Source organism: Elephantulus edwardii, unplaced genomic scaffold (genome assembly GCF_000299155.1).
Source record: "Elephantulus edwardii isolate Elephantulus edwardi_28Jun2011 unplaced genomic scaffold, EleEdw1.0 scaffold00207, whole genome shotgun sequence".
Lineage (NCBI taxonomy): Eukaryota > Metazoa > Chordata > Mammalia > Macroscelidea > Macroscelididae > Elephantulus > Elephantulus edwardii.
In genome coordinates, this window is record NW_006399957.1 from 1,896,819 (window position 1) to 1,909,631 (window position 12,813).

Sequence of the window (12,813 nt, forward strand, 5' to 3'; positions counted from 1 at the left end):
TGTCCTTCTGGGAGTGAGGAAGTGTAGCTGAAGTGAAGAAAGCCTCCAGGAGTGAGGAAGACAAATCAGGATTTGAAACCCTCTCTTCTATTTTTGTAGGAGACACAGAGTTGAATCATTCATTGCATTTAAACCACAGTCTGCAGACTCCCCAGTCTGCACACTCTCTCTGATTTAGTAAGTTCTTCATCCCCTGACCTCACCATCCCCAGAAGTAGCTGCTTCTCCCTATGAACACACCCTCTGAGCCACTGGCACTGCTTTCTCCCTCGTAGCTCCCATAAACAGTCCCCTGTAAACCACCTTCTGTTGTCCCGTGTGAAAGAGGTTCATGTTTCTAGGGGAAACCTAGAAGGAGCTCCCCTCTGCTGGAAGAAAAACAAAGGGAGACGAGATAGGGATGTGGAAACTGGTTCTCAGGTGCCCCCAAGACAAGCATTTCTAGAAGGTGTCTTCATCATTTTACTTCAAAGACGCTGGGCTTCCAGAGTGTCATATACATCAATATTCAAATACAAAGGCAAGAATCTCAGTCTTCCACAGATCAATAGTAATTATTTTAGAATAGTCTGATACATTGATTGATCCGCATCCCCGACCCTTCCATGAAGACTAGTAAGCAGGGACGCAGCCACGTGCCTCCACAGTGCAGCCCCGAGATGTCCTGTAGTTAATGGCAGGCATCGTGCCCTGGCCTCTGAGGCGAAGTTTGATCTTCCATTGTCTCCAGCTGGCGAACATGGGGAAACTGCAAGAGGGGCAATTACTTAACTGGATATCATTCACAGCACAGCAGCAAACCCACCCTCTTGCCTATGTTTTAACATGCATAAAATATGTCACCATAATCCCAACAGTTTTCTCATTCTAAACCATTAGATGAATGTTCAGTGACCCTTTGAGGAGCCCTGATAGCCAGAAACACCTGATAGCCGCACAGCATTTGTAGATCTGACGTCATTCAACCTGAAGAGAAGGACACTGTTGGATTTACAAAAGTTGAATTAGTGGCACAGTCAACATTTATTCTGTATTAATGATGTTGTTGTGTGCTGTTGAGTCAAACTGGCCCACAGCTGACCCTCCAGTGTGTTTTTAGAGGCAGTAAATAACATGGGAGATTGTCCATCCATCTATCACAGAGCAGGCCTCAACATTGTGGGTTCAAATTGTGTGCCTTTTGGGATTATAGTGCATCTTCTTACCACTCGGCAACCAGAGTTCTGAATTAATGACAGGTGGTGTCGAATAAGAAATAAATCAAGATTTAGTTAAGAAAAACTATTGCATGGACCATAATTTCTCAATCCATTCATTCCACTGTGGTTGGGCATTTGGCTGTTCCCATGTTCTTTCTATGATGAATGACACTGCTATGAACATTGGCATACACGTCTCTGTTTGTGCCTCAGTTCTCATTTTCTCAGGGTATAATAATTTAAAGGAGTGGAATAGCTGGGTCATATGGAATTTCTATGTTCAGCTTTCTGGTACGTTCACACAATGGAATACTAAGCAGCCTGCAGGAGCTATGATTTTGTAAATTACTATCTAATTTAGGAGGGACTAGAGAACATTGTGCTAAGTGAACTAGTTTAGTCCCATAAGGACAAATACTGTATGAAACCATCTTTTATTATAGGAGAACAAAGATCGGGGGGGGGGGGCGACAAAGTTGTGACGATGGAGAGAGGAGGGTTTAGGCACAGGGTGGCAAAATTTGATGGGTGCATGGAGGCATGGGTAATGAAAAAGAGAAAGATCTGGAGTGAAAACAATGTATATGAACTTTGTAAGTAAACCAGCATAAAATAAAAATTTTATTAAAAAATAAAAACTACTGGCAAAACTGTTGAAAGGAAGGCAAAGGCGAGTTGTGGTTAGGACAGAGTTCAAATCATGCAGAGTGCACACGTTACAAGGTGGACAGAAAAAGACCTTCCTTTTATAGCAAGAAAACAAAGATTCTCACCACTGGGCCGATTGGCCTCATCATGATGGATGGTGAAGAGATTGAGATTGTTCACAGCTTCAGTTTGCCCGGCTCCACAATCAATGCTCTTGGCACTAGCAGCCAGGAAATCAAAAGATGAATTGTATTTGGAAAGTCTGCTGTCAGGGACCTCTCTAGAGTACTGAAGAGCAAAATGTCAGTCTAGAGACGAAGGTGTGCCTGATCCAGGCCATGATCTTCACAGTTACTTGTTATACATAAGAAAGCTGGACAATAACTGGGGATAATAGAAGGAGAACTGATGCCTCTGAGCTGTAGTGTTGGAGAAAAGTATTGAATATATACCATGGGCTTCTAGGATAAACAGGTTCATCCTGAAGAGAGTGAAATCAGGCTGCTCCTTGGAGGCAAGGATTCTGAAGCTCCATCTGACATACTTTGGGCATGTTGCAAGAAGACCAGTCCTTGGAGAGGGACATCATGCTTGGAAGGCCGGAGGGACAGTGCAGGAGAAGAAGACCCTCAATAAGATGGATTGATTCAGTGACTAAGGTAATGGGGGTACGTGTGTTAGAGTCAATACTGTTAACAGGCTCAGGATAAAACAAGGTTCAGAGCTGTTGTACACAGGGTCACTATGAGTTGCAAACAACTTGACAGCACATAGCAACAACAGTGAGGAATCAGAAAAGCTAAATAATCTCACCTGGTCAAATGGTGATTTTTTTTTCTCTTGTAATTGGGAGGCTGGAGTTTTTAATCCACCCAAAGGTGCCTAGAAGAAAAACTTGGTGATCTGCCTCCCTGAAACTGCAGGTCCATGGCTGTGCTCTGGGACGAGAGGTCCCCCAGGAGTCAGGCGAGATCAACAGTAACTAGAAGAAGAAAGTTCCTAGTGGTCAATAATCACAGTCATGAAAAAGCAGCAAGGTTCCCTTCTCTCTCATTCCACTGACCAGAGACATAACAACACCTGAGTCATAAAGTATGTAACTGTGACCAGCGTTGATTCAGAGTAAGTAGTTTGAGAAATTCAGTCATTTGTCTCCTTCTGCTCACCGTCATTCTCTGAGGTTTAATTATTATAATAGTAAATTCTGATTAATTTCTCGTGTTTGATATACTCCCTTACAAATCATCTCAAGACAATAGTTTCATGAATATATCAAAAGCAAACAGCCTAATCTAACACACATAAATAATATAAAACCTAAGATTTGTTTCATCTTGTTTACATTTCTAGATGCAGAGGGGAAATGCTGTATTCAAGTGGGAAAGACAGTCACATACAGACTCCCTCCACCAGTAGAAAAGAAGCATTAGAAACGTGTGATTCAAAGGCCATTTCCCTGCCCAGTACACACTGGCCCTTAAGTACAGTACGACACTGCAAATGTAACTGTATCCTTATTACACGAGTTAATGAGGCCTTAAATTGGGGAAATTTAAAGACTAGAGTATTTTATTGGTATAACTTTTCAAAACGATTACTTGGAAGCTATTAAATGGATAATTCATTGGAACAATAGAACTGAGAAACAGCAGGATTAAAAATGCTTCTTATTCCTAAAACTTATTTCCACACTTAGCAGCCTACCTGGGATCGCTCCTGTTCTCCAGTTTCTCAGATCTCTCGTCTCTCAGGTCATCTCATGTCTCAGATCTCCATCTCTCAGCTCCTTTTACCATTCAGTGCACTAGTTCCTAACTTCACATAGTTTTAAGCACTGTGCTCCCTTAATGGCTTGCCCTTCTTATCTGCCTTGTTGTCATAGATACCAGATGTACAAAAGAATGAACGCTTGCTCAGTTCTCACAGTCCTTTTGAGACTGTTTGAGTTGCCGTAGTACATTGCTGTGGCCACTGGCCTTCCTCTGGCTGATGCTCTACTTTACACCAGGATGCCCTTCCCTAGGAAAAGACCTCACCTCACAACAGGTTCAGAGCAGGTGACATGAAGTGCGGTCTTTCTCACTCCCAAGAAGCATTTTAGCTGTACTGCATGCAGGACAGACTGGTGAACCACTATACACCTCGTGAGCTCCCCACATGGAGCCCAGGGAAGCTCTCAGCTTCTCCATGAAGTTCCACTGGCCTTCCCAGCCACGAAGATGCACCGAGCACTTCTGCTGTCTCTATTGGGACGTCTGGTGGGCTGGTCCTTACGGAGCTGCACCAGGACCTCAAAGGTGACGCTTCTCTGGCAGTTTAACCCTTCAGCACCTCCTTGAGGGGAAGATGGGAAATCTCCTCTCATGAAGTTTGCAGCCTCTGAAATTCTAAGGGAACAGCAGCTCTGTGTCAGCGCTGACTCGACGGCAGTGAGTTGACCTGAGCAGTTGGTCTCTGCAGTATGCCCCTGTGGTTTACGTATCAGTGTGAGGAGATGATTGGCATTTCATCTCAGCGATTCTGCAGCTCTGGGTTTGAGCATCAGGTCTAGAAAGCAGATCTTCAAACTTAATGGCTCCATTGAAGAAAGACATTGACACTGCTTCTGCCAAAATTGTATTCCAGGAAACCCAATGGGGTAGCTTTACTATGCCATACAGAACCATGGTCAACTGCACATCGCCCATCAAGAGTAACAACTGGCAGACATTGGAGACCCAATGACTCAAGGAACATCTATCATATTAAGTTGATTTCAACACTTTTTTGATAGCAAGTAAAAATCTAGACCATAATCCAAACATAAAATCTAAAGGACATGAGATCTTTAAGAAGGAGAAGGGGAGTGTTCTCCTAAAAATAAATTCAGAGATAGACACTGCAGCTAGCAAGACCGTCCTTTGGCAACACCTTATCAAGTTGGGGCCATCAACAGTGGCATTTAAGGCGCAGAGTGGAAACTATATTTGATGACTGGAATGTGTTTGACAGTTTAAATTGAGAGCTCTGATTTAGTTCTCACAGGATGGGAAGAAATGGCATATTTATGATGAGTTTAGTGGTAAGTTTAAAAGGATGATGAAGAACAGTGAAAGCATTCTCCACCAGGTAAGTGAAGAAAAAAATGCAGAAAAAATGAAGCGAGATGACGTTGGGGTCCTTGCTGCATGTGGGAATCTGGAAACGTGTCCGTGGAATGAGTTGTTTACGGTAAATCTTATGTTGGGAAGATGAACAGATTGAACATAAGTTCTAACATTGACTATAAAGGGAAAAATCTTTAACAAAATACTGAAAATAAATAATTTAAAATAAAACAAGATTCCCACCCCCCCAGTGAATTGTTCTAAAAGGGACAGACTAACAGGGCAACTGTGGTGGAGCTTTCAAGTATTGAAATACAAAGGAAGAGGAACAGTTGTGAGGGGGTAATGGGGGTAGGTGTGTGAGAGACAGTGAGACTGGCACAGGCTAGAGCAGGGTTTAGGGCTGTTGTACACAGGGTCGCTATGAGTTGCCAGCGACTCGAAGACACATAACAGCAACAAGAGTGTAATAAAAGGCAGAAATTATACTTGTAGAATAATAATAATAAGCAATCATGAGGTGATATCTCAGAAGACTCCTCTTGACCTTCAGCTCTACAGCTCTGATCACAGTGCTTAGGGGACATGCTGCTAACCAAAGGGTCAACGGTTTGAGCCTCACAACTGCTTATTGGAAGAAAACCCAAGTAGTCCGCTATTTTGGATTCCACAGCATGGGAACCTTGTAGGAGAGTTGTCCTCTGTCCTGTCACTGTAAGCTGGCATCCACACAATGTCAGTGGGGAGAAATATAACGTCAGTGTCATCGAGTCACATCCAGCTGTGGCAGCCTGTGTAGCACAGAGCACCGCACGGTGTCTCCACAGACCTCTCCAGGGCTGCTTTCGACCAGCGCAGCAGCAGGCCTTTCTGCCAATGTTCTTCTGGGAGATCTCAGGTCTGTCTGTGAGCAGGGAATCATATTCACCACTTGAATCATTCAGAGATTGACACCCTAAATGAAAGGGGAGGCCTAGTGCCAAGGAGTTGTGGTAGTAAAGAGAATCGTGTGGTTTGAATCCACAACCTGCTACAGGAGAAAGCTGCCTGTCTCCTCCTGGGATTTGCACCACTGAAAACCTGCTGGGTGTTCAGCTGTGAGCTGGTTCTTACCCATCAGCGCATGATTCAACCACAAAAGAAGGGGAGAAATCCCAGGAGGTGGAGCCTCCGATTGCATGTCCTTGTCCGAGTCTGGGTCTTTTAATGTGAACAGGTATTGCATATGGAACTGTCTGATTGGCTGTACACCAGCCCTCGGAATCAACATGCTTCCACTGGGCTTTTTGTTTTGCTGTGAGCAGGGGACCATGATGGCGTGTCGGAGGACCGGTCTGTCACCCATGGCATGCATGGACTGTCGGGGACAGCAGCAGGGCTCACATCAAGCACCCACACAGATCCAGGACAACTCGTGTCCCTTGCAGACATGGATTTCACCTCCAATGTTTAATCCTTCATGCTTTTCCCTACACTGTGTAGCTTTGACAAGCTGCAACATCTTCTCCAAAAGGATGGGGCATGAGCCACAATATGAATATTAAAGTAACTACAATCAACAAGTTTCGCTTTGGTTCCTCCTTCAATTTTCCACTTTTTGAGCATGAATCAATCAGCCCACACTCTTCCAATATCCCTTAATGATTTACGTGGCAATGATTTGTTTTTAAAGTGTAAACCCTCTTCAAACAAGGACCTCTAAGTACAATGTCCCTGAGAGGCTGTTTGTCAGCCACATTCGTCAGCTCCAGGCCTGTGTTTGGAAGGTGACAGCATCTAACCAGGGATGTGCTGGAAATACCAATAAAAAAAATGTCTGGCCCTTCTCCTGGTGGGTGTCAGCGAAGCTGGGGTTAATTTTTTAGGCTGAGGGACTTCAGGACAGGATGACAGAGAGCCATCTTGGCAGCAAACACAACCAATACTAGCTTTAAAAAAAATGTCAAAATGTGGATGTGCTTCCAATCATTTAAAAAATAGAAGGTGATAAGTTGAAAATGTCAGGTAATTGGCAGACAGATAGAAAGTTAAACTGTGTCCTCAGCGAGGAAAATGAACCAGCAGCTGCCAGCAGAGACCTCAAGGTCGTACGAATGCCAGAACCGAGTGAGGCCCAATCATTCAGAAGGTTCCCGGCTGATGTTGCCCCTTTCCGGTCACTCTGTGATCTCTGAGGAGCTGCCCTCAACTACTGCCAAATGTGTTCATTTCTAAAAATTACATAGATTGTGATTTATTACCCATCACACTACAAAAATCCACTGTGAATTAAATCAGGCCTTTGTTTCAATTGCTGCTCGGCAATACGTATCATATCATCATAAATGACATTGAAGTTATAATCTACAGTAGTCTGCCTCCACCGCTGATAAGGCTCCGCCAAGGGACGATCAATACTTACTATTCATTTTTGAAATTATCTTCACATTGATCCCTGAACAAGCGCCAGCAACACAGAGGTGCAGCGGCTTTAATGCAATAATTATATAAAGGTTTAGTGGCTCATCCTCCCAGCCAATAAAAGCTGTCAGCGGCCAGAGACAGTTACAATCCCATAATCCATCAAAACGCTCTGCTTTGACCCGTGGGCGTCTGGGCTTTCTCTGGCCATGGTAAACAGTGGCCAGCGGCAGGGCAGGCAACACAAAGGTTGCAGATGGAGCCGCAGATTACAGAGGCCTGCAGCTCTGGACCACGTCTCCCAAGCACGATGGTGGGAGCTGGGCAGGGGAGGATGCACTCTCCTTCTATTTCTGTGTTTGTGTCCTGACTACATTTGACTTTGAACTGAGTGATCTATGCTAATAAAATCAGCCCATCAAATCCATAGCTCAGGCAGGTGTGTTAGGGAAGAAAGAAGTGCAATCCTGACACCTGGGAGGAGAGAAATAAGCAGAGGAGAAAACGGTCTAAGTAGCAACACTGAACACACACATGCACACGCACCCATGAATGCATGAACTCCATTCACATATGCACACATGTACTCCCACAAATGCAGGCACTAGGCTCGTTCACAAACGTACACACCCCAACCATGAACACAAGCTCTACACTCATTCATGTACACACACGCACACACACACACACGTATGTATTGCACTCATTCATGCATGCACACCCCCCAAAGAATATGTATAAACACACACATACACATTCATGTGCACACAGTCACATATACACCCCCCACAAATGCACGTGCTATACTAATTTACATATTCACACACAGAGGAATACATATACTACAGTCACGTAGGAACACACATACACACATTCATACACGTACACATGCGTGTGCGCACACGTGAAATCCTGTACTACACTCATTCATGTAGATATACATACACCTCACAATTGCATGTAACATACTTATTAGCATGTGAATGTATGTATTACATCCAGGCATGTGTGAACACAGATGCACTTGTGAATACATGCAAACTCACACATGTGTTTAAGTGCATGTGAAATCACGTACTCACATATGTACACACATGAATGCATATACTACACTTAATGTATGGAAACACAAAACCTCCTGAATGCCTGAACTATGCTCACTCACGTATATACACCCACAAATGCACGTATGACACTCATTCCTGAATGGACATACAACATAAACACAAGTATTGCACTCATTCGTGTATGAATACATACACACACACATGCACGTACAATACTCATTCACATGAATACACACACACATTGCACTCAGTCGTGTGACTCGTTCATATGGATACACCCATTTGGAATCAAACATGATAACATGTGTGTCCTTGCGCCCAAATACATGCACATAAACACACGTACTTTCACACACATACTCAGAAATGCACATAATCACAAAGTCACACCATGTACACGCATCTATTTAAATAAAATAAATTTACACACATTTTCAAATTTGCACCATCACACACACACATTGGGTTAGGCATATCTGCTCACACTTGTACATATTAACACACGTTACACATGCACTTTGACATATGCAACCTTACAAAGGCACACACATACGTTCACATAAACAGACACATGTCACGTAAAGAACCACATGCACACATATTTAAATGCAAGAATTCACATTAATGTACATATCATCTACATACACATCTATATTCTCAAATACACACGTACATATTTATGCCAACAAGCAGGAAAACACATTCAGACATTCCCACATAAAAACACACCCATATAAACAAGCACATCCACACTAATACACACTCACACGTTGTCACGAAGAGCACAGACACACACTCTGGTGTACATGTGTTCACATTCACACACGTACACTCACACATACATGCAGGCATCCACATGATTCACTCACATGCTTTCACATTAGCACACGGACATACCCTCACTCACACATGCATACACATACACATCTCCACACTCTCATATGTTCACCTACACACACAGACACATGCAGTCACACTTTCACAAACACATATTCATACATAGTCACATCGTTGTTGTTGTTGATTGCCTTCAAAATGAGCATGACTCACAGCGACCCGATGAACAAAAGGCTTGAAACCCTCTATAACTATCGGCATTTATCGAAGTTCATAAGGTTTCCAGAGGCATATTATTTAGGAAGTGGACTCCACTCTTGCTTACAAACCTATCGTAGTATGTTATTGTTTTTATAAGCCATTGAGAGTCTAGATTATTATAATATTCACATTAGCACTCACATATTCACAAACACAAAAAAACACCTCATCACAAATGCACACAGTTATAAAGAATCTTGGTAAGTCTTGAATAGATACTGTAAACTTATTTACTAGACCCTACAGTTTCTCATACAGCATGCCTGTATGGCCAGACAAAGAGCAAAGTCAGTCAATGAGTCTGCCTAAATTGCTACTAAATTTAAACTTGTTTTTGGAAATAGACTAAAACTCCAAAACAACTGATTGGATGCACCATCACTTCTCAGTTCTTTTTAAATGATGTTTTATCCAATCCATATTTAGGGATGGGTTGTAGGAAGTGAAAAATCCAGAGTAATACAAAACTGGGTAGAAGGACTTCCTCAGCCTCCTTAATAGACAGAGAGCATCCTTGATGGTAGTCGTGAAGAATTGTCAGTAAGGTAGTGGCTTACCCCTATCTCTCTGATCCACCTTGAGCTGATTTTTTTGTATGGTATGAAATGTGAATATTCCTTTAGCTTTTTGCGGGTAGCAGTCCAGGTTTGACAGCACCATTTCTTGAAGAGATCGTTGTTTCCCTATTTTTTTTTGTTTGTTGTTGTTTTTTTTTGTTGGGTTTTTTTTTTTTTTTGGTTGTTTCCCTATTTGATAGGCTTTGCTCCAACGTAGAATGCCAGGTGATCATAGGTAGATGGGTCAGTTTCTGGGTTCTCTGTCTGTTCCATTGGTCTGTATGTCTGTCATTTCAGCAGTGTCATGTTTGGGTTATTACAACTTCATAGTATGTTTTGAGATCAAGGACTGCATGCCTAGAACTGAATTATTACTTTTTTTTTATTTTCACAAGTGCTTTGCTTATTCAGAGTCTTTTTGCTTTCCAAATAAACTTGCCAATAGCCTTTTATATCTCTTTGAAAAATGATTTTTTTAACCGTATTGGGGGAAGGAACTAAAGAAACAAATTCAAGCCACAAGTTGCAATACTAAAGGATGCTATCAGCAGAATATTGAATAATACAGGAAACTTTAAAAGAAGAGTCACTATACTGAAAAGATTTGGCTGACACAGAAGAATTTCATGAAACCAAATATGATTAAGAGGCAGTGGTGATGAATGAGGAAGTTTACTCTGTTTTGATGGACTTGACAAAAAATAAGGTCCCAGAAATTGATGGAATACCAATGGACATAATTCAACTAATAGATGCTACCCTGGATGTGCTCATCAGGTTGTGCCAAGAGTCTGAAGGACAACCACCTGGCCAGATGACCAGAAAAGAGGCATATTTATTGTTGTTGTTGTTGTTGTTGTTATGTGCCAATGAGTCTCTTGCTACTCATAGTGACCCTGTGTACAACAGCTCTGAACACACTATCCTGTGTCAACCTCATTGTCTTTCACACACCTACCCTCATTACCCCAGTCACTGAATCAATCCTTTTCATTGAGAGTCTTCCTCTCTTGCACTGTCCCTCCAGCCTTCCAAGCATGATGTCCTTTCCAAGGTTTAGTCCCACCTTGAAGCATGCCCAAAGTACGTTAGACGAAGTCTTAGAATCCTTGCCTTCAAGGAGCAGCTTGGTTTCACCCTCTCTAGGATGAACCTGTTTGCTCTCCTGGCAGTCCGTTGTATATTTAATACTCTTCTCTAGCACCACAACCCAAAGGCATCAATTCTCTTTCTATAACCCCTAGTCATTGTCCAGCTTGCTGATACATAGCTAGTGATTGTAAAGAATATGGTCTGGATCAGATGCACCTTATTCTCTAGACTGACATTGTTGCTCTTCAGTAATCTGCAGGGGTCCCTGACAGTAGACTTTCCCAATACAATTAATCTTTTTATTTTTATGGGTGCTGGTACCAAGGATGTTGATTGTGGAGCCAAGCAACCAGAAACTGTTAATAATCTCTTCACCATCTATCATGATGTTGTCAATTGACCCAATGGTGAGAATCTTTGTTTTCTTAATGTTGTTCTTCAATCCACAGTGAAGGCTGAAGTCCTTGACCTTCTGCAGCAAGCACATCAGATCCACCTCAGTTTCAACAAGCAAGGTTGTGTCATCTGCATAACACAGGTTATTGATGAGTCTTCCTCCAGTCCTGATGCCACACTTCTCCTAATAGAGCCTAGCACCCATGTTGATCTGCTCTGTTTATGAATTTAAATGGTATGGAGACAGGACATGTCCCTAGTGTACACCCTTCCTGATTTTGAACCATGCAGTGTTTCTTTGTTCTGACTACTGCCTCCTGGTCCAAGTATAGGTTTTGCATGAGCACAATCATGTGTTCTGGAATTCCCACTCTTCTCAGAGTTAGCCACAGTCTTTTGTGACCCATACAGTCAAATGCCTTTGCACAGTCAATAAATCACAGATAGACATTGCTCTGGTATTCTCTGCTTTCAGCCAAGATGCATTGAACATTAGCTATAATATATCTATAGCATAGCCTCTCCTAAACCCAGCCTACACCTCTGGCAATTCTCTGTTGATACACTGCCCCAGTCGTCTATGGACAATTTTCTGCAGAATCTTGCTTGCATGTCATATTAATTATACTTAGATAATTTCCACACTCTGTCCTGTCACCTTTCTTTGGAATGGAACAAATCTAGATCTCTTCAAGTCAGTTGGTCAGGTAGTTGCCCTCCAGATTTCGTGGCACAACTTGGTGAGCACATCCAGGGCAGCATCTTTTTGTTGAAATATGTCAATTGGTAAGCCATTAATTCCTGGGGCCTTGTGTTTTGCCAATTCCTTCAGTGCATCTTGAACTACTTCATCACCACAGGTTCTTGCTCATATATTGTTCATGAAATTCTTCTGTGTCAGTCAAATCCTTATGGTATAATGACTGTATACTCTTTCTATCTTCTTTTAATGCTTCCTGGATCAGTTAATATTCTGCCCAAAGCATCCTGAAGTATCGCAACTCAGGGCTTGAATTTTTTTCTTCTTCCATTCCTTCAACTTAAGAAATGCTGAGCAAGTTTGGTTCTTTTAATTTTTTACTCCAGTTCTTTGCACACTTTATTATAATACTTTACTTTGTCTTCCTGTGCTGCCCTTTGAAATCTTCTGTTCAGCTCCTTAACGACTTGATTGACTCCCTTTCCTTTAGCTTCTCAGTGCTGCAGTGCAGTATTCAGAGTCTCATCTTGGTCTTTTCTTCCTCCTCTGTCTTTGTAATGACCTTTAGCA